The 27,574-nt window shown below is 42.1% G+C and overlaps 1 protein-coding gene across 15 annotated transcripts in view; it reads right to left on the bottom strand.

The window, feature by feature from the left end:
- PASD1 (PAS domain containing repressor 1) overlaps window positions 1-26,787 on the bottom strand; it is a 115,441-nt gene extending 88,654 nt beyond the window's left edge. For 5 of the 15 annotated variants that reach the window (XM_004065019.5, XM_055376093.2, XM_055376096.2 and 2 more), the window contains exon 1: window positions 25,853-26,215. The gene's annotated coding sequence lies outside the window, so the exon portion shown is untranslated. Of the gene's footprint in view, window positions 1-2,423; window positions 2,543-25,852 lie in introns of all 15 variants that reach the window. The other 10 variants (XM_055376083.2, XM_055376089.2, XM_055376087.2 and 7 more) reach the window with 5 other exon arrangements.
- Window positions 26,788-27,574: the final 787 nt, after the last annotated feature.

Genomic DNA, 27,574 nt, shown 5'->3' with positions numbered 1-27,574 from the left:
TCAAAAATAATGTGGACACCAGTGTTGAAGAGTGAAGAGACTGGGCTCTGGAATCAACTGGACCTGGGTTTAAATCCCAACTCTCTACCTGTTTGTAGATGTGTGACCTTTGGTCCTGAACTTCTATGAGTCTCAATTATCTCAACTTTAAAATGGGGGTTATAATACCTACATGCCAAGGTTTTTATGAGAATTAAGTTAATGTATATGAAGTGGCTAGCACTATGACTGACTCATAGCAACCACCCAATAAATTATGGCTTTCATTAGAGATTGTTAATAGCAGTATAAAATCTAAAAGACTGTGAGAAGGATGCAGTCTTCTCAGAGGGGGCAGTGATGGCAAAAATTTGGCAGTACAGAGAGGTTTCTTCACATCACCTGTTGTTGCAACAATGAGAGAACTGTGTGGAGACCAATCTCCATGCAGTGGGCCTACCAGGTAAGTCTAACATGTCATGAATAAGTGCTGTCTCAGGTCTAGGTGCAGAGTCAGGGTATCATGGCACCTAATGTATGCCCGCGTAATGTGCAACATGTGGCAGAAGAGGATAACTCTGTAGTGGTAATGATCTGCGCAGAAGTGACATTGTCCCCAGTAACACACAGCAGCCCACATGTAGGAATGGGGAAAGGGGGTGATCAGATCAGTCCTTGCTCCAAGTGTTTCTGAGCACCAAGGAGAACAAGAGACACTAAGAATATTAGCCACAGTACTTGAAGTGTAGAACTGTGATGTAAAGATTGACTAAGTGAAGAAGTTGGGGCAGGGATGCGGGGAAAGCTCACTGAGAAAAAAAGTAGAGAAGCCAAGTGGCTGGAATGAATCTTCAGCAGGCAATGGGCAGGTGTATTAAAAGTCCCAGAGAAAGAGCAATGCAAGGATTGGAGTTTCTGGGCCTAATTGAGCAGAATTAAGTTGAAAATGTTAGCAATAATTTGTAATGATGCAAAAAGTATGATCATGAACAATATTCTATCTTTCATAAAGAGAGACTAAGAGAGAACATATCCTCACTCTTCCACATCTGAAGAGGTTAAAGTTAACTAGTTAGTGCTCTAGAACCCAGGAATCTCTGTGGGGTTGCCTAAATCACAGGCAGTTCCTGGCAGGCCTAATCAGCGATTTGTCAGAATGAGTACTATTTCAGCAGCACCCAGAAACGTGCTCTGCAGATCAGTCTGTCCTCCCTCACCCAGTCTGTCAGTCAGCTTAGCCAGACTGACAGAGAGAAGGAAAACTCTGTGGCCTCCCAGTGCAGTAATGGCCAGAAAGTGTTTGACTCATGTAAACATCATTTAAAATGTTTACATGGAATTTTAAAGAAAACCAGAGAAGGTCAGAAGAAAAGCAGAATGCAGAGACTAATACAACTTTGGATATTACTTTGGTTACAATATTTGTTTATTTTAAAGTAAAAACCTCAAAGTATTGAAAATGCTATTGTGGAAGATAATCACATAATATATTTGTAGTTATAAAAATTGCTGTGCACTATCAGGGATCAACTCTGTCCTTCTATAGAGAGAGACACGTACACACTCTTTATAAACAATTGCTCAAGCAAAGGAAAATGGTCTTTCAAATCTCAATACGGTTCCAGGAATTTGTTTTAAGTTTATAGGGGAAAATGCATTATGGCACATTTCATCAATGTGAGTGAAGTCATCTTCTCTTCTCATATAAGGTTTATTAAAGGCATTTAATCAGTGAGAAAGAATGAAATATTTACAATTCTCAAGTAGACAGTAATGATGTTAAATGTGTATGATATAAACATATCAACCAAGTCAGTGGAAATTTCCAATTTATTTTCAATCAAAATTCCTTCAAAAATTACAACTCATAAGACGATATTTTATCAGTTACTCATCCATCTTAAGGGAACATAACTTTCCAACGGATAAAATCAAGAATGTAAATTAATCTACCCTGGATTACGTAATATGCATGCCATACACCACACAATATGCCAGGAAAGGCAGGCGGCAAAGTCATGCTCCAAAAGAGATCCAGGAACAGAATCAGGCATCCTGGTGTTTTTGAGGTATCCCTACTGACTGGCTGTGCTTTTCTCTAACCTTAGTTCTTTCAGTAAGCTCTCACTGCACAAGCATAGACCCTGACCTGAGCAACGTTGTGAGGGAATCCAAGCAATGAAGAAAATGAACTCAATTCCACGGAAGCACGCACACACACATACACACGTACCTGCATAGAAAAAATGCCCAGTCTTTCCTAGACCAAAGCTGAGGTGCATTCTGAGCACAGGTGCATATTTTGTGGCCCCTTCTGAGAACAGGGTCAGGCCAATTTTGTCACTTATTATATTCCTAGCACCCTAAACTGTGCCTGGTAGAAAACCCATGTTGAATAAATGTTTGGTGGATGAATAAATGAATGAGGGAATGCTGAGTCTTACCTGTAAAAATGCAAATGGTCAGTCAGAGTTTGCTGAACACCTCCTCTCACCCAGCTAATCCTAATCCTGTTCCTAAAAGATAGATACAAAAAAAAAAAAAAAAAGAGGCAAACCCAGATCTGTAAAGAAACAAAGTCAGATTTAAAAGGGTATTTCTTACTGATTTCCCCCTTTTGGGAATTCATATGCCATGTTCTCTTAGTCTGAGACAATAAGGAATACTAAAGAAACAGAAGATTTCTGGCATCCCTGAACATTCCAGCAGAATATTTCAAGTTTCTAGATGGTCCAGCAAAAATTTCTGCAGGCTCTAAAACAGATCAGCAATCCATTAAATGATTAATCCCAGTCTTATTACAATTAAGTCCATAAAACCCTTCTGTGCTCCTGCCAGTTCTGAAATCTCAGCAATTCAACCCCTGTCCCTGCCACACCCTGGCAGTACACAGGCTTGTGGGGAAGACTGGCACCTGTATAAATCCACTGATTCAGGGCAAGGGGCAAGAGAGTAATCAATACCGAACTAGAAGCTTCACAGAAGATGGCAAGTTCTAGGGATGCCCCAGACATTTACAATCAGAATCATCACGGCATCAAGTTCTCTAAGCCATGTCTATGCACACTAACCTTTGAGAAGCACTTAAGTTAGAAGACCCAGGGAGTTCAGCTGGGAGAGGTTGGGGCCTTGAAGTAGGGCAGTGGCAGCAGAGGTAGAGCCAAAATAACCAACATTTACTGAGATTACTACATACATACTAGGTCCTGTGTATTTCACCAGTCACCATTTAATCCTTACAACAGCCCTGTTCGATAGGTGCTATTACTCCCATTTCCCACATGAGGGTACTGAGACTCAGAGTTTAAGTAGCTTGTCTGAAGTTACATAGCTAGTACCTGACAGCACTGGAAAATCAGTCTGTAAACATTTGCTTCACCATCTCCTCTGTAGTGCTTTTCAACTCTCAAGGAAGGTGATCTTTCTCTCTCTTGCTACACTACCCACTTTCTTTCTCTCTTACTAAACTCTGAAGTGATTACTCTAAAAGCTCTCTAAACTATTTTGGAGGCCCAACTGATGTGAAAGTGAGTATATGAATAAGTGGGAAACTTTAGAATTCAGTTTATAACCACTACATTCTCTGGACAACACCACCTAAGCTTTTGTAACAGCCTTCACATTCACTCTTGCCCAGGAAAGCTCTCTAGCTACCCTCTCAGATGCAGTCTTCTACATCCTGTCCCCCAGCATTTTCCTGGGTTGTACATGAAGCCCCAAAGCAATCTGCTTCCTCTTCCATGGTCAAACGGAGTGCCCTTCCCACAACCCTTTCCTCCAGAATCCCTAAGCCATGTAAGAATTCTGCTGATCAGTATCAGGCAGGTAATTAAATGTTTGTTAATTTCCCTCCCTTATTTATCAACAGAATGCAACATTCTCCTTCCTTGATTGAAACAACAAAAATTCGGTAGAATTAAATTTCTACATTTATTGTATAACAATCCTCTGAAAGGAGTAGAAAGCCAGGTATTCATATTTACCTGGATATTAGCAGAGAAAATCCCAGTTATATGACAAAATACTCAAGCATGAATATCATCAATCTATTCTTGCAAATGATGGTTGCCAAGTCAATTTTCATAACATCTCTTCCTTCTCTGCCCTGGTTTGGGCCCATCTGACCAGCATCCATAGCCTGTCTGTCCTTGGATCCCATCTCTGTACTATCGCTCACACTTGCCTGCTCCTACCAACCCTCAATGCCAGACCTCAAGCTCAGGCCCTTTCACCTCAATTCCTGCAACCACCTCTTCCTCCATGGTCTCCATTTTTGCCCCCTCTAGTCCATCCTCAACCAGCGGCCAATATGATCTTATACACTGACTTGATCTGTCCTTCCACTTAAAGCCCTCCCCTGGGTCCCCCATTATCCCAGACTACTGGAAAGGCCCTGCTTGAAGCCCTCTGCAGCAAGTAATTTATTTGATTCTCAGATCTTTTTGAGGTATGATCTGATGTTATCTTCACTTTATAGATGAAAAAACTGAGTCACAGAAAGGTAGCCCAAGATCAACCAGCTAGTAAGTAGTAGATCAAAGATTTGAATCCAGAGAGTCTGGTATAAGAGTTAAAAAGTACACTGGATTTCCTTATATACCTATGCCACTGTTTCCAAGAAGTCTTCCTGGATTACCCCTACTAAACCTTGCCCTTTATGTGCATTTTTCTTATTCTTCCACTAGAATGTAAGCTTCCTCAGGACAGGGAAGGCTTATTCCATTTTCTATATCCTAAAACATCTAGAACTGTGCACCACAGACACAAAGCATTGGGTATTTGTTCAATCAAATTAAATGTATGTAAGTACAAAAGATGATATAGAAAACTTGGTACAAACTATGTTTCCTTAACAGCTCACCCTTCTCTTTGCAAAGTGCGGTGACAGAATATGGTCCTATACAATGAGAAGACAAAATAGAGGAAATGAGAATTTAGAATACCAAAATCAAAGAGATGTGGTCCCTAGGAGTCCTAGGATTTTACAGAATAAATAATTCCAGAGAAATCCAGCATATTTAATTTCCATAGTGAATTCTGTGTGAGGTTTACCAACCCCATCATGTCTAAGGATGTTTCAAAGGGTTAGAGAATGGGTAATGGCCTGTGGAAGCATTTACAAGACAAATCAATTCCAAGTTTCTTGCATCTAGTGGTTAAAGTGCTGTCTCACACTATCTATAACTGTCCAGGGCTACCTCCACCCCCAATAGGCAAAGGAAAGTTCATCATCCCTTTGATTTCCAGTAAAAGAACAAGACATCCTTGCAGGACTTTACTTCCTGAAAAAGGAAAATTAATCTGAAGTCTGCTACTCAAATGCACACATTATCACGGCTAGTTCCAGTAGCTGGACAATAAAACCTAGTGAATAAGACCTATAGATATCCAGGTGACAAACACGAATTGTAAGATTTTAAGTGGAATTCAGTCAGCCTGTAGACCTTAATGTTTTTCATTATTCCCAAAGCATGTCCTAATATTAAACACAGAAATCAATCTGTATAGGAAGCAATAAACCCCTGATATGAAGAAAAGAAAAGCTTCTGCTTTTCTTCTGGATGTATTGTCTGGTGCTATCTTTCCCTGATTGATTTCTTCAATCTCTATTTCAAAGGCTAGCCTTCACTTCCCAATGAGAGTTGGTCTACTGTGGGATTCAGAGGGGAATTCCAAAGTTATTGTTAATGGTCCTTACATTTCTAGCTATGTCACAATTTCCATCCATTTGTGACCTTCTGCTCACTAGGAATGTGCCTATATACCAACCTTGATGTTCTATTAATCCATTAAATTCATACTCTTCTCCAAATTGACATCTTATAAAAATCTAGCTGAGAACTGATAGAACTATCAGTCAATTTTTATCTCTTTTAGATCTTCTTTTGATTTCCCTTAGACTTAGCCTGAATTCTTCTAGGACTGGGACACATGAAAGCACCCTAAGTCAAAAAGCTGAAGTACTGCATTTATTCCCAATACATTCACAAAGTGCATACTCCGAGCCAGCCTTAGCAATACCAAGTGTGAGAATCCAGAGATGAAGATGCCACAGTCTCTGTCCTCACAAAGTTCACAGTCAATAAGGAGAGGCATTGAAGTCAATCATTATAACTCCACAATTAGAAAGGATTTCATCAAGATTAAAACAGTCTGTGAAACCTAAAAGACAGGTAGAACTGAAAAATATTGCCAGTTTTTTAATTAATTATGAAGAGTATGTTACTATCATTCTTCTTCCAAAGCACACACACAAAAAAACTACGCTGGGACTTGACAGGGAATCTGTCTTCAGGTCCCTTGTTATAAGAGTTCCTTGGAGATGAAACCATCCTCCTTATATTACTTTTATATTTAAGCAATAAACCTCCCTTGGAATGGGGCTCATATGCAACCATAGTTAGTGAATTTAGATTTATAGCAGTAGAAAAGTATAAGATTTTAGAATAATTAAAGATAGTAATAACATTAAGTGATATTTATTAAACACTTACTACACATCCCAGGCATTATGTTCCCCATTTTACACATGAGGAAAATGGGTTCCAAATATTTTTGCTAACTTTCCCAAGGCCATCCTGAGAGTCCATGGCAGTGCCTGAGCACTCACTTGCTGTAGGGTACTGCCTTTTCATTACTTAGCATTGGCCCTTTTTCAACACTCTTGCCCATCTGCAAGTGTCACATGTTGTTTCCTAACCACCCTCCTTACACCCACCCCCAATTTCCATCTGTGACCTTCAGCTCACTAGCACTAAGCACGAACATCCCACATTTCTCCCAATTCTGGTTCCCTTGCCTATCAACAAATTACTTTGATGTTCTGTAGCAATTACATTTATGTCCAATAACTTTTCAGCAACTGATCTTGCTCTTGAAACTCACAAAAAATCATAACTATGCTGACAAAGTGTCTGTAAACACATCAGTGTTGTTCGTTGAAAAAAAAAATAGGAGAGAGAGTTTGGTTTCCATCATGTTAAGAGCTCAGTCCCTTGACAGTGATTGCTAAGACACGGGATTTGAATATTTGAGAATTCCTGGTCTATAGCAAGGAGTGACAGTCCAGTGCACTTCAAACCTCTAGACAGTATCAAAGCTGAAGTGCAGCAGCATTTTAGGCTTTGGAGGAGGTAAGAATCTTGAAGTGCATTCCATCCTTGCCTCATCACTTCCCCCTCCAGTATTTGAGTTCTAGGCCCCTGCTACATCTCTCTCCCACCTAGAGCTTTCCTAAAGCCCCTTTGGGTGTTTGTTGCTGTCATATCTGAGTGGACCATGACACTGAACCAAGGCTGATACTCTTAGATACACTCAAGATCCAAAGACAGGCCAGGCATGGTGGTACAGGTCTGTAGTCCCAGCTACTCAGGAGGCTGAGGCAGGAGGATCACTTGAGCCCAGGAGGTCAAGGCTGCAGGGAGCCATGATTGTGCCACTCACCGTACTCCAGCCTAGGTGACAGAGTGAGACTTTGTCTCAAAAAAAAGGGGGGGCCAGTTGCGATGGCTCAAGCCTGTAATCCCAGCACTTTGGAAGGCCAAGGTGGTGGATCACGAGGTCAGGAGAGAGACCACCCCGGCTAACATGGTGAAACCCCGTCTCTACTAAAAATACAAAAAATTAGCCAGGCGTGGTGACACACACCTGTAATCCCAGCTATTCGGGAGGCTGAGGCAGGTGAATCACTTGAACCCGGGAGGCGGAGGTTGCAGTGAGCTGAGATCGTGCCACTGCACTCCAGCGTGGGCAACAGAGCAAGACTCCTTCTCAAAAAAAAAAAAAAGGAAAAAGAAAAAAAAAAGATTCAAAGACATATTATTGGGAATACTGCCCCTGAACACCTCCTAGAGAAATTTTCCTGTCTACTCTTCACACACTGTAACTCTATCCTATCTATTTCAGCTACTCATTGAACTGAGAGCTATGCAAAATTGAGTTGACAGAGCTGGCTGTTCATGGCCTCTCTTTCTAGGGTTCATTAGTGGACACTTTATTCCTGTATCCTGCTCTTTTCCTCTCTCCTTTTTCATCATTTTGTCCCCAGGTTCTAATATGGGTTCCTCTCCAAAAGAAATCAACCAGAGAATTTACCAAAAATGAAGAATGAGAAACTCAAAACATGTAACTGATAGTTCATCTATAAGAAAAGATGTATTTCTATTAAATTAAATTAATTAATTAATTTTAGAGACAGGGTCTTTGTCACTCAGGCTGGAGTGCAGTGGTGCTATCATAGCTCACTGCAACCTCAAACTCCGGGCTCAAGTGATACTCTACCTCAGACTCCTGAGTAGCTAGGACCTACAGGTGCATGCCACCATGCCTAGCTAATTTTTATAATTTTGTAGAGATAGGTTTTACCATATTTCCCAGGCTGGTCCTCAAACCCCTGGCCTGAGGTGATCCTCCTGCATTGGTCTCCCAAAGCACAGGGATTATAGGTGTGAGCCACTGCACTTGGCCCCAAGACATTTTTAAATAAATTTTCATGACTATTTTTAAGCTACAGTTCTGTTACTTTTTTTTTTTTTTTTGAGACAGAGCTTTACTCTGTTGCCTAGGCTGGAGTGCAGTGGTGCAGTCTTGGCTCGCTGCCACCTCCGCCTCCCAGGTTCAAGCAGTTCTTGTGCCTCAGCCTCCCGAGTAGCTGGGATTACAGACATGTGCCACCACACCCAGCTAATTTTTGTATTTTTTGTGGAGATGGGGTTTCGCCATGTTGGCTAGGTTAGTCTTGAACTCCTGACCTCAAGTGATCTGGCAGCCTCGTAATTTAATAGAAATAAAAATAAATTTCTCATATGGTTCAATAATTTCTGCAAAGTTTTAATAAGCAGGGGATGTACTTTAAATCTTTCACTGTATAGTAAACAATACTTTATTGGTAAAATACTCATTCAAAATAAGTTGAAAAATGTGAAAGACATTAAAGAATAAAATTTAAAAACTCACTACCTTGATATATATGCACAAAGGGTTATGGTAGCCAGAGTTTTTAACCAAGTTAATTTACTTAACATTATACCATGAACATCTTTCCATATCAAGAGAGACATATATCATTATGTTTACTGTATTGTATTATATTATTGTATTTATTGTATTGTATGTTTATATTGTATTACATTTTCTAAAATATTTTAATTGAGATATAACAATATACAATACACATATTTTCAGTCTCATGAATTCTGACAACTGTAATCACTATCCAAAATAATATATAGACTACTTCCACCAAAAAAAAAAAAAAAAAAGAAAAGATGTAAAGGGAACATGTTCGAAGGAAAAGGTCAACAGGAGAAAATCCCATATTCTAATATCCTGGTTCTCTTTACCAGATAGCTTTTATATAAAAAGTAGAGACTCGTTTGTGGAACTAAAGATAACACACATCATGTAACACATCTTTCCGGAAGAGTCCTCTGTAAATAAAATTCCACTTATTCATTTAACATTAATTCATTTTATAGACATTTTCTAAGTGTGGACTCTGTGGCTGACTCTGGAGAATAAAGAGATGAAGCCAATTTGTTCTGCTCTTTGGAGATTAGACTTGTAAATAGATAACTAGAATACAAGGTCAAAATTTATAAATTCCATTAAAAAGTTATACGTAAAGTGTTCTGGAAGCTAAGAGGGAGAAATAAAAATGAAGAGCACAGATGGAATACAGAAACAGAAGCACAGAGGGTCAGCATCTGGTGTTATGGACAGCAGGGAAGTGCCTGGGTTAAAGTAATCATACTTTTTCTTAAATGCCCTGAACTCTGCTAGAGTGAAGCTCAGGGTTCCCTGGCTAATGAAAAGCTCAGGCTGTCATTCTTAGACTCACAGAGAAAACAGACTGCACTGCTACTGAGATAAAGAGAGCAAACCATTATAGAAGAAAAACTATTTTCACCCATTATATTTCAATAGAATTTCCATTTCAATCCACTGAGGCAATCCAACATGTGTAATCTTGTCTAACAAGAAAAATAATGTGAAGTACTAAATGACAGCCTCCAACAACCCAGAATAGAGGCTCTTTCTTTCCTGCACATCTCCTCCACACCTCCCATCTTCACTTTCTCCCAATAATTTTTATTCAATGAATAAACAAATGAATGAAATAATCATGTTTTAATATTAGTTAAAGCATTGGGGTTTGCAAATGATTGCTTAAAAAGTTAAAATTGAGTCAAGATTACATTACTCTCATGTCCATTTCACTATGCCTCTTTCCCTAAAATGTCTACAGCTTTTAAGCTTCCTACAGTTATTCCTTTGCTCCTTACAAAAGCTGAATAACAACTTACCCTTTGACTTGGATTCTACAGATCTGCATAACAGTTTAAAACTTCTATTATTACTCATGTAAGGGTAAAACTTCATTTTATATATATTTCCTCACTTGAGTTTATTAAAATCTATAGAAACTAGGGTTTTGCTAGTCACTCACCTTATTAAAAAATTTTGCAAAGTTAGTAACAGGCTTAAGTTAAACTTGAAGCCTTTACCGGCTTGTAAGATTAACATTTTATATGACATTGTCCACACTGGATCTACCTTATATACAATATAAACAGATGCTGACTTTTCAAAATTATGTATTAAACAGAATTCCAATCATATACACTAAAAATAAAACTCACTGAAATTTGATGCAAAGAATTTCAAAGTTTTGCTGAATGGGAAAATCACATTTTACTGTTTCCTTAAAGAAAAGTTAATTTGTCAAACTACAGGCAAACCCATTTTTCTGCAGTATTTTAAAGGATGGGTTCTCAGAAACATGGAATGGGATTTTGTCTGTAACTTAAGTGCCCAACAGATGATCCTGAAAAAAGAAAAAAAATCAAATAATATATTCTAAAACTCTTTTCTTTAACTCTTCAGTGAAGCAATCCACCTTCCCAGCTTCCTTGGAAGGGTAGGAGCCTTTTTGTTCACCACAGTTGTGATGCTGGTGTCCACACTTTCTCTCCAACGAGGTGAACTCAGTTATCAAAACCCACCATCTCAAAGCCACTCAGAGGAGAGGGAGAGAGGAGAAATCTCTGGCAAATGTCATCCCCATGCAACAGCATCTAAGATCAGAGGGGACTGAGTCAACAGATTCATTCTGGATTTGGGGAGTTAGGCTTGTTTCTGTTGTCTCTGCAGCAGAGAAAGTTCTTAAGCCTGCAAGGCCAGTTTTTGAATCTACTGGAGATACCTCAGGAGTTTCTGATGCCTTCAAACCTGCCAGAGCCTTAGTCAACACATCAGAGAATTTGGCACAAAAGCATTCATGACCAGTTGTCATAAGAAGTTTGACACTGCAATTAGCTGATGGTCTTCTTGCCCAGAAATAGCTGGTCGATATTATTCCTGGGGAATTCAATATAGCTGAGCCAAATACCATTGATCATATATATAAAATGGTATCATACAGGTAACAACAACTTTCCTAAAGGTCACTGGTCCTGCAGAACACGAATACCAGAAGATGTTAACAGGATTAAGCAAAAATGAAAATAGGTATTAAGTGTTCCTTAGCGGAGAACATTTGAAAAATGCTGGTTAAATACACTGAAGCAGATTTCTTGACACAAGACTTCTCAGCACTTTTAATAGATCTAGGAGCACAGAGAATCTCCAAAATGACTTCAGTGTGTCTTTGTCTTGTTTTACTTTCTATCCTCAAACACCTATGCATGCATTTTGGCTTATACATGACAAAATGGAAACTTTGAAAGCCTAACAAATATTGAATGGTCTCTGTGACAAAAATACTAGTCTTAGGATCCCCTCCAAGGTTTACGAATGGTCCAGGGAAAGATGAATGTGGTAATAGCAGAGATCCTTTTTAACTGGTTTACTGGTTGCAGTTCAAAGTGCTCCCATAAAGGTCCCCAGCATAGCCTGCCCAAATACCTGGGAAACAACTTGAAGAATAAAGGACTCTCAGGGCCGGGCTCACGCCACAGCACTTTGGGAGGCTGAGGCGGGCAGATCACGAGGTCAGGAGATCGAGACCATCCTGGCTAACATGGTGAAACCCCGTCTCTACTAAAAATACAAAAAAAAATTAGCTGGGCGTGGTGGCGGATGCCTGTAGTCCCAGCTACTCGGGAGGCTGAGGCAGGAGAATCACTTGAACCCGGGAGGTGGAGGTTTTGGTGAGTCGAGATCGCACCACTGCACTCCAGCCTGGGCAACAGAGCAAGACTTCATCTCATAAATAAATAAATAAAGACTCTCACCTAACCTTTCTTTTACAAAACAATTGCAATGACTGTGCATTATGGTATATGTCTCTGTCAGAATTATCTGTGTAAGATAAGTCTCCTTCAGGCAAACAGTATGAGCCATAAATTAATATGCTATTAATCCCTGCCATTGAAATAACTTTGAAGACAGAAACAAGGTAAAATCTGTTCACTGTATGTACCACCACAGTAGAATTCCCATACTAAGGAAATGGTCCCAAAATGGAATTTCAAGGCTGTGCAAGGATAATTTGTGTTTCTATTGAGAATTTTTTATTAAATGAGCAACTTAGCATAACAGAAATGTAAATCTCATTCTCTCACTCTCTCTCTCTTTCAAGACGAGGCCTCACTATATTGCCCAGGCTGGCTTCTATTAATAATTCCTCGGTTCAAGCAATCCTCCCACCTAAGCCTCCCGTATAACTAAGACTACAGGTGCACAACCACTGCACTGGGCTGTCTCATGTAATTTCAAAAAATATATTTACAGAATTGACGAGCTGCATAGCTGGAAAAACGTCCCATTTGAAAGAGTTGGGTGAGAATGAGCTCTAATTGTTATATCTTAAGATTTATAAATCTATTTTCTATATCTATTTACTTTTTAATTACAGAAGTATCAAATTACATTTATGGCAAATCATGTGAAAAAACAAATTACATTTATGGCAATAAATATATGCTATGTTTTGAGAGAATACAATCATATAATATCTATATAAACATAAAATTACAGTAGTTGGCGAAAATTAACATTAAAGTTCATTTCTGTTTGCAACTGTTCTACAACTGAGTACACATACACACGTGTGCACACACACACACTTCTTATTGATCTACAATCACCAATTTATCAAAACTAAGACATCTTTCCTTCACTTGATTTTATAATTCTCTGAGGGAAATTAGAAGAGTGCTACATTTAAAGTGATCAAGTAGAATCGCAAGATAAAATATGATTTGCACTTTAAATCTGTAGTTGTCATTGGTGAAAATCAAGAACATCCATAAACAGATATTTTTATTATTGATGCTACACAATTTCACATGTAATCAATTCACTAGGATAAGAGTTGATTTTGACTATTTGAATGATGTTACATCTTGGCCTATGCTTTAAGCCTGACTGAGCATTGTATGAATTACTAACTCAGGTGTTATTATTTTAAAATGCAGCTTATTGCTAGGCATGGTGGCTCACGCCTACAATCCCAACACTTTTGGAGGCTGAGGCAGGAGGATCGCTTGAGCCCAGGAGTTCAAGACCAGCCTGGAGAATACAGGGAGACACCGTCTCTACAAAAAAATTAAAAAATTAGGACTGAGCGCCGTGGCTCACATCTGTAATCCTAGCACTTTGAGAAGCCAAGGGGGGCAGATCACTTGAGGTCAGGAGTTCGAAACCAGCCTGGCCAACATGGTGAAACCCTATCCCTTCTAAAAATACAAAAAAAAAAAAAATTAGGTATGGTGGCAGGTGCCTGTAATCCCAGCTACTTGGGAGGCTGAGGCAGGAGAATCACTTGAACCTGGGAGGTGGAGGTTGCAGTGAGCCAAGATTGTGCCACTGCACTCCAGCTTGGGTGACAGGGTGAGACTCTGTCTCAAAAGAATAAATAAAAATAAATAAAAATAATTTTAAAAATAAAAAATAAATTAGCTGGGCATGGCACTACATGCCTGTAGTCCCAGCTACTCACTGGCTACTGAGGAGGCTGAGGTGGAATAATTGCTTAAGCCCTGGAAGTCGAGGCTGTAGTGAGCCATGATTACGCCACTGCACTCCAGTCTGGGTGACAGAGAGAGAGAGACCTCGTCTCAAAAAAGAAAAAAAAATTCCAGCTCATTACTTAGATTTTCCCCACTTACAACTTGATGATCCGTTTCAAAATACAGAGGAATCTTACTTCCATTACAAGTACATAGTAAAATATAAAAAGGTAAGTACAAAAGTAAAGTCTGAAAGACAAAAATCGTTTTCTTACCTGAGAATGAGAGACTGAAAAACTGATGAGTGTTATGTATGGGCACTGGATAGTCTATCCAGATCATCTTAGAAAAAAGAGATGTTTTTAAATAAAAAATAGCCCATCTAGCAACACCAGGGAATTCAATAATCACATAACTGAAAATAAAGGCAAGAGAAACTTTTCAACCACCAAGACTTTCCAGATTAGAAATGACCATAGTGTTACAATTCTCACAGAAATGCTACTGATTGGAGAAACTGGGAATGTTCATCACCTCCCCCCACCCCCGCCAAAAAAAAAAAAATGTTCTTAAACTGCTTTTAGCTTTTGCACGAAGTCAAATGTCTTTAGTCTCCTCCTAATTCCAGCCCCCTGCAATCACCATGATGGTTTACTTGACTAAAGGGACTGAGCTTTCTGATGCTATTTTGTCCAGTGGTCTTTGATACAAGCCCTAGAGATGGTGTTTAGATCTGCCTCTAAGGGAATTCTCCTTTTTCTGCAATGCAAAAACTCTTACTTGTAATCTTTACCTTGGTTTATAGATACAAAAGTGCGTGATGGCTGGGAGCAGTGGCTCACACCTGTAATCCCAACACTTTGGGAAGCCTGAGACAGGAGGATTCCTTGAGCCCAGGAGTTCAAGACCAGCCTAGGCAACATAACGAGACCTCGTCTCTATTTTTTAATAAAATAAGAAGAAAATGTAAGTGTTGATGTTCAAAAACTTCTTTTAACAGATTCTATGGACTTGCTTCACTTTAGGCAAATAGTATTCTTGCCTTTTCTGAGGGACACACCATTTTTGCCTCTGGAGCATACCAATGCCAAAGCCAAATAGTGTAGTCCCAAAAGAGCAATCTGTTTCTGATGTTTGGCAAAATATATCTATCCCCACAGCACCTACTGGGTGTAAAGGTTAAGTGTAACCTGGATGTATGGACTTGAACCCCAAAGTACATCATTTTTTTCAAGTTTTTCCAGATTCAGGTAGAATGCACTCTCACAAATGTTTTCCTCAGCTTCCTTCTCCCTGAACCCTCTAGAATTCATTGTCTGCTACTGTCTCAGGGCACTTGTCACTTTCTAAGAGGTATGATCACTATTCGACCCCTTGTCTGTCTCCCCCAGTGGAGTATGAGCACAAGGCCAGAATGTGGTCTGATTTCTCCCTGTCTGCAGCACCTAGCACAGGGCAGAAGCTCAAGAATCATCCAGTGACATGAACTGGAGCCACTCCTCAACAGATGACTTTCATTCACATCAGCCAAGGAGCATCTGGCAAGAACCTGGCTAGGTGCCCACAGTTGGCACTTATGCCCAGTGCTTAACTTCACTAGTGACTGGCACTTGGGACTACCTGTTTGGCACAATTGTGACCTCAAGGAAGATCCCCTCACAAGGTTTGTCACTTGAAGCCATTGTGAAGCAAGCAAAAGTAGTCATGTGGACTTTGGAACCCACTTAGTTAGACAGGTTTGAGTTTGGTTTGGTTTATTAAATTCATTTCTACCTTGCCTCATTACAGACAACATGTTAGTAAAGGGGAAATACAAGAAGTTCAGTATATGATTTCTCCGCAAATATTTATTGAATGTGCTCTCCTATTACAATCACATGTGTTCTTGTCTGGAGATTTTAAGCATCACCACAATAAAACTGTCTCAGCCTGTCACCCAAGGCTCTCTATAATACAACCCAATTCACCTTTCCAATCACACCATTCCTGAATTCCAGGAACTACCCAGTATTATCCAGACACTCACTCTTCATTCATACTGCCCAGCCTTTGCTCATGATCATCTCCTTGCCTAAAATGTCCTTCCCTATATCTTTACTTAATGAAGTAATATAAATCTTTCAAAGCACTTCCCCCAAAGCATCTTCTCCAATAAGCCTTTTCTGATCTTCTGTCCCCCATCTCCACAGCACATTGCCTTTACCCTTATGGCACCTGCCTTACTTGGTACTGTATCAAAGTCCTGTATTGTCAGTCTCTCCCCGATCACTGCAGCGAATAGGGTAAGTTTCTCTCAGCAACACAAGGCTATCTAAACATAGCCTGTAAAACTATGAAGAATAACATTCAGCTAGTTGAAAATTGTGAAAAATCAAGAACTTGTTACTTCTCCAGAGATCATGAGATGCAGGAACAGAACGACCTAAGACATAGAAACTATGTAGGAAAACATGCAGGACAGATGATGATATAGTTTGAATATTTGTCCTTGTCCAAATCTCATGATGAATTGTAATCCCCGAGGTTGGGGGTGGGGCCTGGTAGGAGGTGACTGGGTCATGGGGGTGGATCCTTCATGGCTTGGTGCTGTCTTCTCCATAGTGAGTGAGTTCTCGGGAGTTTGGTCATTTAAAAGTATGTGACACCTTCCCCCAATCCCACCCCCAGCCCCCACCCCCACCCCAAAACTTCCCCTGCCTTACCCCCCACCCCCAACCTCTACCCCCAGCATGCCCTTCCCCCACCCCCCGTCACCACCCCATCTTCCTGAACCCCCTTTTGCTCTAGCCACATGATGTGTAAGCTCCCGCTTCACTTTCCACCATGAGTAAAAGCTCCATCCAGAAGCCAATACCATGCTTCCTGTAAAACCTAAAGAACTGTTAGTTAATTAAATCTCTTTTCTTTATAAATTACCCAGTCTCAGGCATTTCTTTGTAGCAATGCGAGAACGAACTTATACAGATGACTTAATATGGAGATAGCCATTCCTGTTCATATAAAGGTATATTTCAAGTGAACCATTTAAAAGACATCTTCATGAATCATTTAATTAAGAATTTGATAGGTAAGTTTTTCTCTGTCTCCAGTCCATTTTCAATTTAAAACATTGACAGCCAATCAGTAAAACAATCTAGAGAAAATGATACTGGAACACTTCATTAAAGAACTTTTTAAACAGAAAGATTTTCATATATAAATGAACAGAAAAATTTAAACCGTAAAGAATCTGAAAGTATTACAGATTATAGTGGAATATTTTAGGCCACTCCCAGTCCGTATTTATTAAGGTTTCCTCTACTTGATGCCATAGGAATTTACCAAGGAAGAAAGAATACAGTTTCCAGGACAGCGGGTTCTACATTTCTGGCTTCTGGGCAAATCAAGTTATCTACAGTGATTTCAAATACTTTTATTTATTTATTCATCATTCATGCCCCCAAACATACTATGGGCAAGGCACTGTGTCTGGTGTTTTCATTGCTATTGTTATTATTGTTGTTGTTGTGGGGGATTTTTGTAAATCAAAAGGACCTAAAGAAAAATTAAAATATTATTATTTCAAAGAAGAGCTATAGCTCTTATAACTTACAACTGTCAAAATAATTCTCTAAAAATTGAGCAGCTGGAATGTTAAAAGGTGTTAAGAAAAATCAAATGAGAAAATCAAAGTCGTCAGGTCAGGCTGGATTCTCTAACTGAAGATGTTAACATTTTTATTTACTATGTGAGGTAGCTGGGCACTACTCAAATTTTCTGAGAATTGACTCACAAGATCAAACTAATTTTAAAAGAGGTGATGCAAGGGGAGTTCAAGCAGACAGGCTGAGAAGGGGTTTGAGGTTAGCTGCTGCAGAAAGAAGAGAAAAAGGTTGCAAGAGAGGATGACTCCCAGACATGCTATGAAGGAGGCAGACTAATATGAGAAGGAACAAAGATTAAGAATTAGATGTGTTGCTACTGTTATGGGCCTGGGGCAGTGGGGGCAAAAGTAGCTGAAGGTCAAAAGGGGAGAGTGTTTTTTCTTAAAGAAAAACTGAATCATGGAAAAGTACTGAAAGAAAAGTCATCAACTTTAGTTTCTCTTGCATGCTTAGGCATCAATGAAACATGGAAGAAACTCCAACCTCTATTTGACAAGAATTGTCAATTTGACCACATAGACATGAGTCGGACAGATGACTTGGAAGTCTCTTTCAGCTTGGGGAATCCATGACTCTGTAAGACATGTTCACAGAGAATATTTGAAATTAGACAAGTCACTTGAGCGCCCCAAGGGAGTGACATGAGGAGAAGAAGATAAGACCTTGGAAATATTGTATTAGATGGGTGGAGGGAAAACACAGCAGCAAGGAGAGAGAAAAGAGCCAAAGCAACTAAGGAGGAGATGAGCACAGATGGGAGCAGCCTCTCCACTTTGGACAAAAACAAAGCAGCTCAGGATCAGGGAGGAAACTAGAAAGGAACTGGAAAAGACAGATAAAGACATAATGTTGTTTAGCATAATGCCAAAGGACAACAATTTCAGCACTCCAGAACTCTATGGCACCTCAATCTGTTCCATTTTAATAATCTGTTCTTCCCAAGTAATGTCTTAAGTGCAAGTTTGCCAATGTTCAATTTATTAGCAATGACATTTACAAAATCGCCTCAATCCACTTTTCTTCCTGGAAACACCTAACTTGGGTGATCCCCCAGCCTTGCACAAAGCCTATCTGTCCATAAAGGCTTAGCTGGCCTCTGTCATGAGGGGGCCTTTGGACAAAGGAGAGAGATTTGCATAAAGGTGGTCAGCTTAATACAGCCCCTGTTTGAGGCTGTACAGCATTGAAAGGGCCATTCTCCAACCTGGCAGTGTAATCCTAATGGAGAGCTTTTGTCCCTAAGGCTGTGGTGGGCCGCTTTATTCAGCTGACAATCCACAGTAAAAGAATGAATCAACCACCTCCTTTTAGTAAAGCTAAGGCAGCTGGCAGCCCACAGTCCTGACAGCTTACCACATAAGAAGCAGGACAATTATCAGCCTCAGACCCAAAAGGTGCTCCATGAGGGAGTGACCACAGCTAGGGCTTCTGGCGGCATGCTGGGCATTTACCACTCAAGACAAAGGTCCCACAGCCCAATCTCCACACAGGAAAGGGGCTGTGAGAGTGCCAGCAAAGCTGTTCCCTACAATACTTCCCAAAGAGATCAAAACCCTTTCATCACTATGTAGCTCCTTGGCCAGTTTTGTGGAGCTCTACAATCATTCCCCCTTAGAATGCTGGGAACGAGCCAGGCTTCTTGTTTCTTTTTACAATTTCATTTTTTAAAAGGAAATTTATTTTAGGTTTCTTTTTTAAAGAGTGCCAAATTTACAAAATAGAAAGGAGAGACAACACAAGCATAATTCTACCACTCTGAGGGAAACATTGCCACATTAGAGTATTTCTTTCCAGTCTATTTTACATGGCTGTGAACATTCTGTAAATACAGTTTTTAAATCAGGGCAAGTCTGAGTAGGGACACAAACCCTTTAGCAATTAGGTTTCTAATTAGGTTTCTCCTAATTTATTTTACTTTATTTCAACTTTGAGAAGAGGAACAGAATCCTAACTTCCTTTAAATCCCTTATCTTCAAGTAATCCCCAGCCTAACCCCCAGTTCTCCTGAATCCTACCCTACTGTTCTGCCTACTGCAGGGCTGCTTTGTCCCAAAAAGCAGAGAAGTTGTCTCCTAGAAGCTGTTGAATAATTTTTTAAAAAGGGCTATGTCCACACATAAAAATCTATATGCAACAAAATTAATTTAAGATGGATATATAAATTAAGTATCAATATCACATAAAAGGTCAAAAAATATATACCACCGAGTGAAAAGGTTGACAATGTATGAGCCACATTGTTCTCAAATTAGAAAAAGGGGCCAAGGAAACCTTCCACCTCCTGAAAGAAAGGCTATGGACCTCCTCACTTAAAATTATCTCTAATTTTTGCTGACTCTTGGCTACCTGATGCCAGAGCCCTTCTCCCCACCCCACCCTCAGCCCCCACTCCTGTGCCATTCCTTTTCTCAATGCTGATGGTTAAGACACTTGCCCATTAACGTGAAGCTCTGCAAAAGCCCTGGCTGCCAGCTACAATATACTCTCTGTTCTATACACTTCAAATGCCTTCTCTAATCACAAGTTAGAACTTTACACGAAAGCTCTACCTTGTTTCTTGTGGAATGTATAAAAAAATGAAAGAACTCTCAATGAGAGTTTCCAGATTCTTCATGTTGATTGACTTTGTGAATTTCACCTTAAAGTACAATCATTTTGTGCAGAAAGACTTTTCAATTTCCCCCTCAAATTCCTGCCTGTTACTTTAAAGCTTTCTCATTTCAAAGTGCTGTGTGGTTCATGCCTTACAGCACAGCTTACACCTGTATTTCTGAAGATGATTGGCAAAGGAGGCTGATATGGGAGACGGAAAAGAGTAAACAGCCCTAAGTCCTGTATGAAGAATACCCAGGAATGTTTCAAAGTGATCTTGATGCAGCCCAAGGAGGAAAGTGAAACTGCCACAATTTATTGTCTATAGTAAGGAATATATTTATTGCTTTCTACTAGGAAACTATTAACCTACAAGTTCATTCTCCCAACTGGGAGACCTAAAGTTAGAGGAGAGCAAGCCAACAAAATATACTTGCCTTAATCCACACTTTAAAATTATTAATCCAGTGACTTAAGTAGGGGGAACTGCAAAATCAATGGAAATCAACACCCCTCTTGAGGTCAGAATTCTTGGAATGTAGTCCCAGCTCTGCACTAGCTGTGTGATCTTGGGCAAGTCACCTAGCCTGTCTGAGTACCTGTAAGATGGGGCTAAGCCCTGGCCTCCCTACCGCATATGGCCACTCTCAGGAGGATCAGATACCACACGGATGGAGAAGTTCACTGAAAAGTCTAAGGTGCATTGCTCACCCATATATTCGGTGAAATGTCTCAAATGATAAGGATACCATAACCTTGAATGTTAAGGTTCACCTTAACAAGGAGACAAGCTTAAAGAAAGACACATTAGGAGTTCAACACTTCTTGGATCCTTTCCCTAAATATCAGTAGTATTCATGAAATCAACAAATACTGCAGCAAGTGAAACATACATCATCAAAAAAATAAAAACAAAAAGGAGAAATCTTGGAACATTGTGTGCATACATACATTATGGTTAAATATCAATGCAGAAAGAAGAACACTATTCACATTCATGAATTTATGCTTTAATTTCCAAAGCTAAATATTAGCTTGATTGAGTAATATCGTGTGCCTTGATCTCAGGTATTGGCATATAAAAGAGCTGATGGCCCTTAGCTCCCTGCCATCCCAAAGGTATAACTTGTATATTTAAATATGGGGGACATTTATTAGTGGTCATGAACACTCTATAATCAAGGAACAACCAGTTACCTAAACAATGTGCTTAACTGTTAGAAATAGAATCAGAAGAAAAACTCATCAACGTCCAAAACATCCTACCCTACTGGGACATTAGCTAGACTCAAGTCAGAACACACACACTCCATAAATACATATCAAATAACAAGAACGGTATTCTAGTTCTCATAAACAACATTTGGAAGTCAATTTAATATTTATATAGTGTTTGGAGAAAGCCTTGCCGACATCTTAAGCCCTTGATAAAGGACAAGGGGCAAATGTAAAGTTTCAGTGTAAACTGGGACGTCAAAGGTAGTTTGTATTTTCCATTAAAAAATATGACAATTGTTCGGGCGTGGTGGCTCACACCTGTAATCCCAGAACTTTGGGAGGCCGAGGTGGGCAGATCACTTGAGCTCAGGAGCTCAAGACCAGCCTGGACAACATAGCAAAACCCTACAATCTCTACAAAAAATACAAAAATTAGCCAGGCATAGTGACATACGCCTGTGGTCCCGGCTACTCAGGAGGCTGAGGTGAGAGGATCGCTTGAGCCCGGGAGGCAGAGGTTGCAGTGAGCCAAGATCATGCCACTGTACTCCAGACTGGGTGACAGAGAAAGATCCTGTCTCAAACAAACAAAACAAAACAGAACAAAAAGACAATTGCTTAGATCTTGTCTTTTAAGAGACTGACTTTCGGGGAGTGCCTCCTTGAAAATCTAGTGGAAGCCTTTGTCACACAGACCTTTGCCTATCAACATTCAGACAGAGTCTAAGTCACATCAGCATGACTAGAGACAGCAGCTTTTTATGGCTAGAGCAGGGTAGGCATTGACTCATTTCCCTGACACCAGAGCCATAAAGAGGTGCTAGTAGTCCCCAGAAGCCTCTGCCAAAAAGAAACCTTGATGACACTGCATTTTTATTTCCAGCTGTGACTACTCCTTTGAGCTCTGGCTCTAGAAGCATATCCAGTGGCTTTCTAGATGCTTCACCAGCACCTTATGCTCCGGTCCAAAACTAAACTTATCCAAATTTCTCCTGGTCCCGGTGCTCCTCATCTCAGTGAGTGGAATTAGTTGTATAAAACAAAAACTTGTAGTATCACTGCTAACAGCTCCCTCTCCTTCACTCTGCCTCCAAACAATCCAGTCCAGCAAATCCTGATGAGTCCACCTCTAAATCAGGTGTGGTACGTATGGCTGAGTATCCCTGACTTGAAAATCGAAAATCCAAAATCTGAAATGCTCCAAAATCTGAAACCTTATTTTATTTTATTTATTTATTTATTTATTTATTTTGAGACGGAGTTTCACTCTTGTTGCCCAGGCTGGAATGCAGTGGTGCAATTTCGGCTCACCACAACCTCCACCTCCCAGGTTCAAGCAATTCTTCTGCCTCAGCATCCCGAGTAGCTGGGATTACAGGCGCGCACCGGGCTTAGTAGAGACGGGGTTTTTCCATGTTGGTCAGGCTGGTCTCAAACTCCCGACCTCAGGTGATCCACCTGCCTCAGCCTCCCAAAGTGCTGGGATTACAGGCATGAGCCACTGCGTCCGGACAAAATCTGAAACTTTTTAAGTGTAAATATGACACTCAAAGGAAATGCTCACTGAAACATTTTTGGACTTCAGATTTTCAAATTAGGGATGCTCACCCAGTAAGCATAATGCAAATTACATGTATTCCAAAATCTGAAATCTGATACACTTTTGGTCCCAAGCATTTTGGATAAAGGGTATCAACCTGTATAGGGAATCACTTTCTTAAAATCCTGCCATGGCTCCCTACTGTCCAAGAAATGAAAGGCAACCCCTCAAACTGATCCCTCCTCTTTCAAAGGTCACAAGGGTAGCCACCCTCACCTGGTCACCTCCTGCTTCGGAAAATGCTAGGCATTTTTGCTCCTCCATCATTTTGTTAGTATGTGTGTCTCCCTCTGCCTTCTCCTTCCAGAGTTATTAATCTCATAACTTAAAACCCAATCTAAATCCTCCTCTTTGGGGAAGATGGGCTGAGGCCCTAACCCAGGGTAAATTGATCACTCCCTTCTCTTTGAAGTCCAGTGTCTGGGTTTCTTATTCACATATTATAGCTCAAAGCAAATAATGGGATATAATAATTTGTTTGCACGTTTCTCTGCTCCACTAGCCTATGGACTCCCTAAAAGCTGCATCTTTATTCTCAGTTGCTTTGCCCTGTATCTTAGCTCAAAACGTGCCTCTAACAGAACTTCTGAATATGTGTTGAATGAAATGTTGAAACCAAAACCAGGAGAGTTAAACTACACTTTTATCACAAATTTTCGTTTTACTACCAACAACCAAATGCTCTCCCCACAATCCTAATTACCTTATCAACCCTATCAGCTTTCAGTTAAGAGTAGGAGGATTTCTAGTCTAATTCTTATTACCCAAGAAACTGGGTATCTGTGAATTACTTTGCAAAGAAATCTGCCCATAAAGGCCAGCCATTAGAAAGCCACTTCTGGCTGGGCGCGGTGGCTCACGCCTGCAATCCCAGCACTTTGGGAGGCGAAGGCGGGCGGATCACGAGGTCAGGAGATCGAGACCATCCTGGCTAACATGGTGAAACCCCGTCTCTACTAAAAATACAAAAAAATTAGCCGGGCATGGTAGCGGGCGCCTATAGTCCCAGCTCCTTGGCCGGCTGAGGCAAGAGAATGGCGTGAACCTGGCAGGTGGAGCTTGCAGTGAGCCGAGATCACACCACTGCACTCCAGCCTGGTTGAGAGTGAGACTCCGTCTCAAAAAAAAAAAAAAAAAAAGAAAAGAAAAGAAACGAAAAAGAAAAAAGAAAGCCACTTCCCACTGGCTCCTGACTTGCTGGGAAAAGAAAAGGAGGAACAGCCCTCACGCCTGTTCTTTGCTGATGGAAGAAAGGTCCAGTTCCTGCCCCCACATCCTCTCTCCATCACTGCCAACTCTCCTAAGGAAGTGCTAGGCTAATCTCAAAGACAGATGTCTCTCTAAGTAAGTACTGACAGATTGGAGGGCATCTACTGGCTACATTGGCCTGAATACTTTCAAAGTCATGAGTCCAATGCTTTCTGCCCATTCTCTTTAGTTTAGTGGAAAGGATTTTCTTTTGCTGCCTGAGTGTCTTTACCCCTCAGTACTCTCTGTTCTAGAACTGGCAGAGAAATAAGCACAACAAATCTACTTTAGATACAGCTTAACTTACTGAAAGAACTAAGGTTAGAGAAAAGCACAGCCAGTCAGTAGGGATACCTCAAAAAAACCAGGACGCCTGATTCTGTTCCTGGATCTCTTTTGGAGCATGACTTTGCCACCTGCCTTTCCTGGCATATTGTGTGGTGTATGGCATTCATATTACATAATCCAGGGTAGATTAATTTACATTCTTGATTTTATACATTGGAAAGTTATGTTCCCTTAAGATGGATGAGTAACTGATAAAATATTGTCTTATGAGTTGTAATTTTTGAAGGAAGTTTTGATTGAAAATACAGGGTCTTGCTCTGTTGCTCATGCTGGGGTGCCGTGGTTCATTCATGACTCACTGCAACCTCGAACTCCCAGGCTCAAGCGATCCCTCCCACCTCAGCCTCCTGACTAGTTGGGCACCACACGCCCAGCTAATTTTTTTTTTTTTTTAATTTTTGTAGAGAACAGGTCTCGCTAAGTCCGCCCTAGCTGGTCTCAAACTCAGCCTTAACCAGTAGCTGAGACTAAGATGCCTGCCACCGCACCCACGTTCGCCTCCATTATCGGTCTTCAGATACATGGCTGCTGGCGCTTTCACGCTAATCTGACTCCATTTTGAAAAAACACATTTTCTAAGGTAGCCACAACTTCTGTGCTCTCCCTCTAAGTGTGCCCAAATACACATCCTGACATAAACTCCTCATCATTTGAAATCCAAAAAAGCGAAAAACAAACCCAAACGACAACAAAAACTTCAAGCAGATCCTTTGAAAAGCCGCTACTGCCCTGAAAATTCTGAAGTCTGAGATTTCACGTGCACAAACTGCTCAATCTGCTAAAAGCCAGGCAAACCTCTGGATGTGCGCGCCCACCCCAGCACGCCGTCCCCGACTGTGGTAATGGAGACACGCCCCGGACCTACCGGACAGAGCCTGGCGTTCTCACCCGAACCGCCCGCTCAGGCCGGCCTATTCGCAACACCACAAGCCTTCCTTTCTTCCCAACTCTGCTTCAATTTCTCGAAATGTCCAAAGAAAAATCAATGGGTGCCTCCTATGGTGCACCGACGATGGTGTCCAATGCAGGAGGAGGTTCAGAATGTGGGGGTCTTCCTCGTGCAACCCCCAGCTACCCGCTGCCACCCCTCTCCTTCTGCCTCATCCCAACCAACCTTCCCAGGATGACCAGGAAAACGAGGGTCCTGCAGGGAATGTCTCTGATGGAGTAGCTTGGGCTCCTCAGCCACCGAGGGACAAAGGGACTGGCTCCCCGCCGCCACCCCAAGGCATTTTACTTTGGAGTAGCTTTCATTAATGGACTTCACTCACCCTTGTGGAACTCTTCACTGCTGGAGGCCGCAGGGACTTGGGGTACCTTGAAGCTCCTCCCTGTGGTCTCTGGTGAGAGCCCGGGAGCCTGGTGGGCGCCCGGAAAGTCTGCAAATGAGGAGCAGCTTCTAACTGACTCCTCGGGGAAGTGCGTGTGCCCCAGAGTGCAAAGCGCGTGGTGGGGGCGTGGCAGAGAGGGGAGGCAGGCATGGAGGCAGCGTGGCAGCGGAAGTTGGGGGGAGGAGTGGTAGCATTTTTCCCTAGACCTCGCGATGTTGGGGCCCGAGATAACTACTGCCTCTGGAACTAGAGGTGCAGATAAGCCACTTCAACGTAGCCCTTAGCTTGTCGAGTCAAAAGGTTCCACCCCAATACAGGCTCTCCACCCTCCCTGGACGCCTGAGCACTACCTAAGCAGGACCTAATGGAGCCCAGAAAATGTATGGATCCCAGAAAAGAGGGGTCTTTTTGAGTCCAATCATGGCTCTATTGTGGAACTGAGAGGTGACAGCGAGCTGGCAACCCTCACAGCCGTCCCTCGCACTCTGCACCTCCTCGGCCTTGGCGCCCACTCTGGCTGCGCTTGAGGAGCCCTTCAGCCCACCGCTGCACTGTGGGAGCCCCTTTCTGGGCTGGCCAAGGCCGGAGCCGGTTCCCTCAGCTTGTGGGGAGGTGTGGAGGAAGAGGCACCGGAGGGAACTGGGGCTGCATGCGGCGCTTGCGGGCCAGCGCGAGTTCCGGGTGGAGGTGGGCTCAGCGGGCCCGCACTCGGAGCGGCAGGGCGGGCCCGCAAGCCCCGGGCAGTGAAGGGCTTAGCACCTGGGCCAGCAGCTGCTGTGCTCCATTTCTCGCCAGGCCTTAGCTGCCTCCTTGTGGGGCAGGGCTTGGGACCTGCAGCCCGCCATGCCTGAGCCTCCGGCCCCCCCCCCCGCCCTCCCGCCTCCTCCCCCCCCGCCCTCCCGCCTCCTCCCCCCCCCGCCCTCCCGCCTCCTCCCCCCCCGCCCTCCCGCCTCCTCCCCCCCCGCCCTCCCGCCTCCTCCCCCCCCGCCCTCCCGCCTCCTCCCCCCCGCCCTCCCGCCTCCTCCCCCCCCGCCCTCCCGCCTCCTCTCCCGCCGCCTCCCCCCCCGCCCCCCACGCCCCCCCCCCGCCTCCCCCCCCCGCCCCCCCTCCCGCCCCGCTCCCCCCGCCCCCCCCCCAGCCGGGGGCTCCTGTGCGCAGAAGCCTTGCCGAGGAGTGCCACTTCCTGCTCCAGGGCGCCCAGTCCCATCCACCGCCCAAGGGGTGAGGAGTGCAGGCGCACCCAGCGGAACTGGCAGGCAGCTCAACCTGCGGCCCCCTGTGGGATCCACTGGGTGAAGCCAGCTGGGCTCCTGAGTCTGGTGGGGACTTGGAGAATCTTTGTGTCTAGCTAAGGGATCGTAAATACACCAATCAGCACTCTGTATCTAGCTCAAGGTTTGTGAACACACCAATCAGCACCCTGTGTCTAGCTCAGGGTTTATGAATGCACCAATCGGCACTCTGTATCTAGTTAATCTGGTGGGGACTTGGAGAACCTTTATGTCTAGCTAAGAGATTGTAAATGCACCAATCAGTACTCTGTATCTAGCTCAAGGTTTGTAAATACCCCAATCAGCACTCTGTGTCTAGCTCAGGGTTTGTAAATACATCAATTGACACTCTATATCTAGCTAATCTAGTGGGGAGGTGGAGAACTTTTGT

This window comes from Gorilla gorilla, chromosome X (genome assembly GCF_029281585.2).
Source record: "Gorilla gorilla gorilla isolate KB3781 chromosome X, NHGRI_mGorGor1-v2.1_pri, whole genome shotgun sequence".
NCBI classification, from domain to species: Eukaryota; Metazoa; Chordata; class Mammalia; order Primates; family Hominidae; genus Gorilla; species Gorilla gorilla.
Note: the sequence above shows the minus strand (reverse complement) of the source record. Positions and strands in the feature narration are given on the sequence as shown.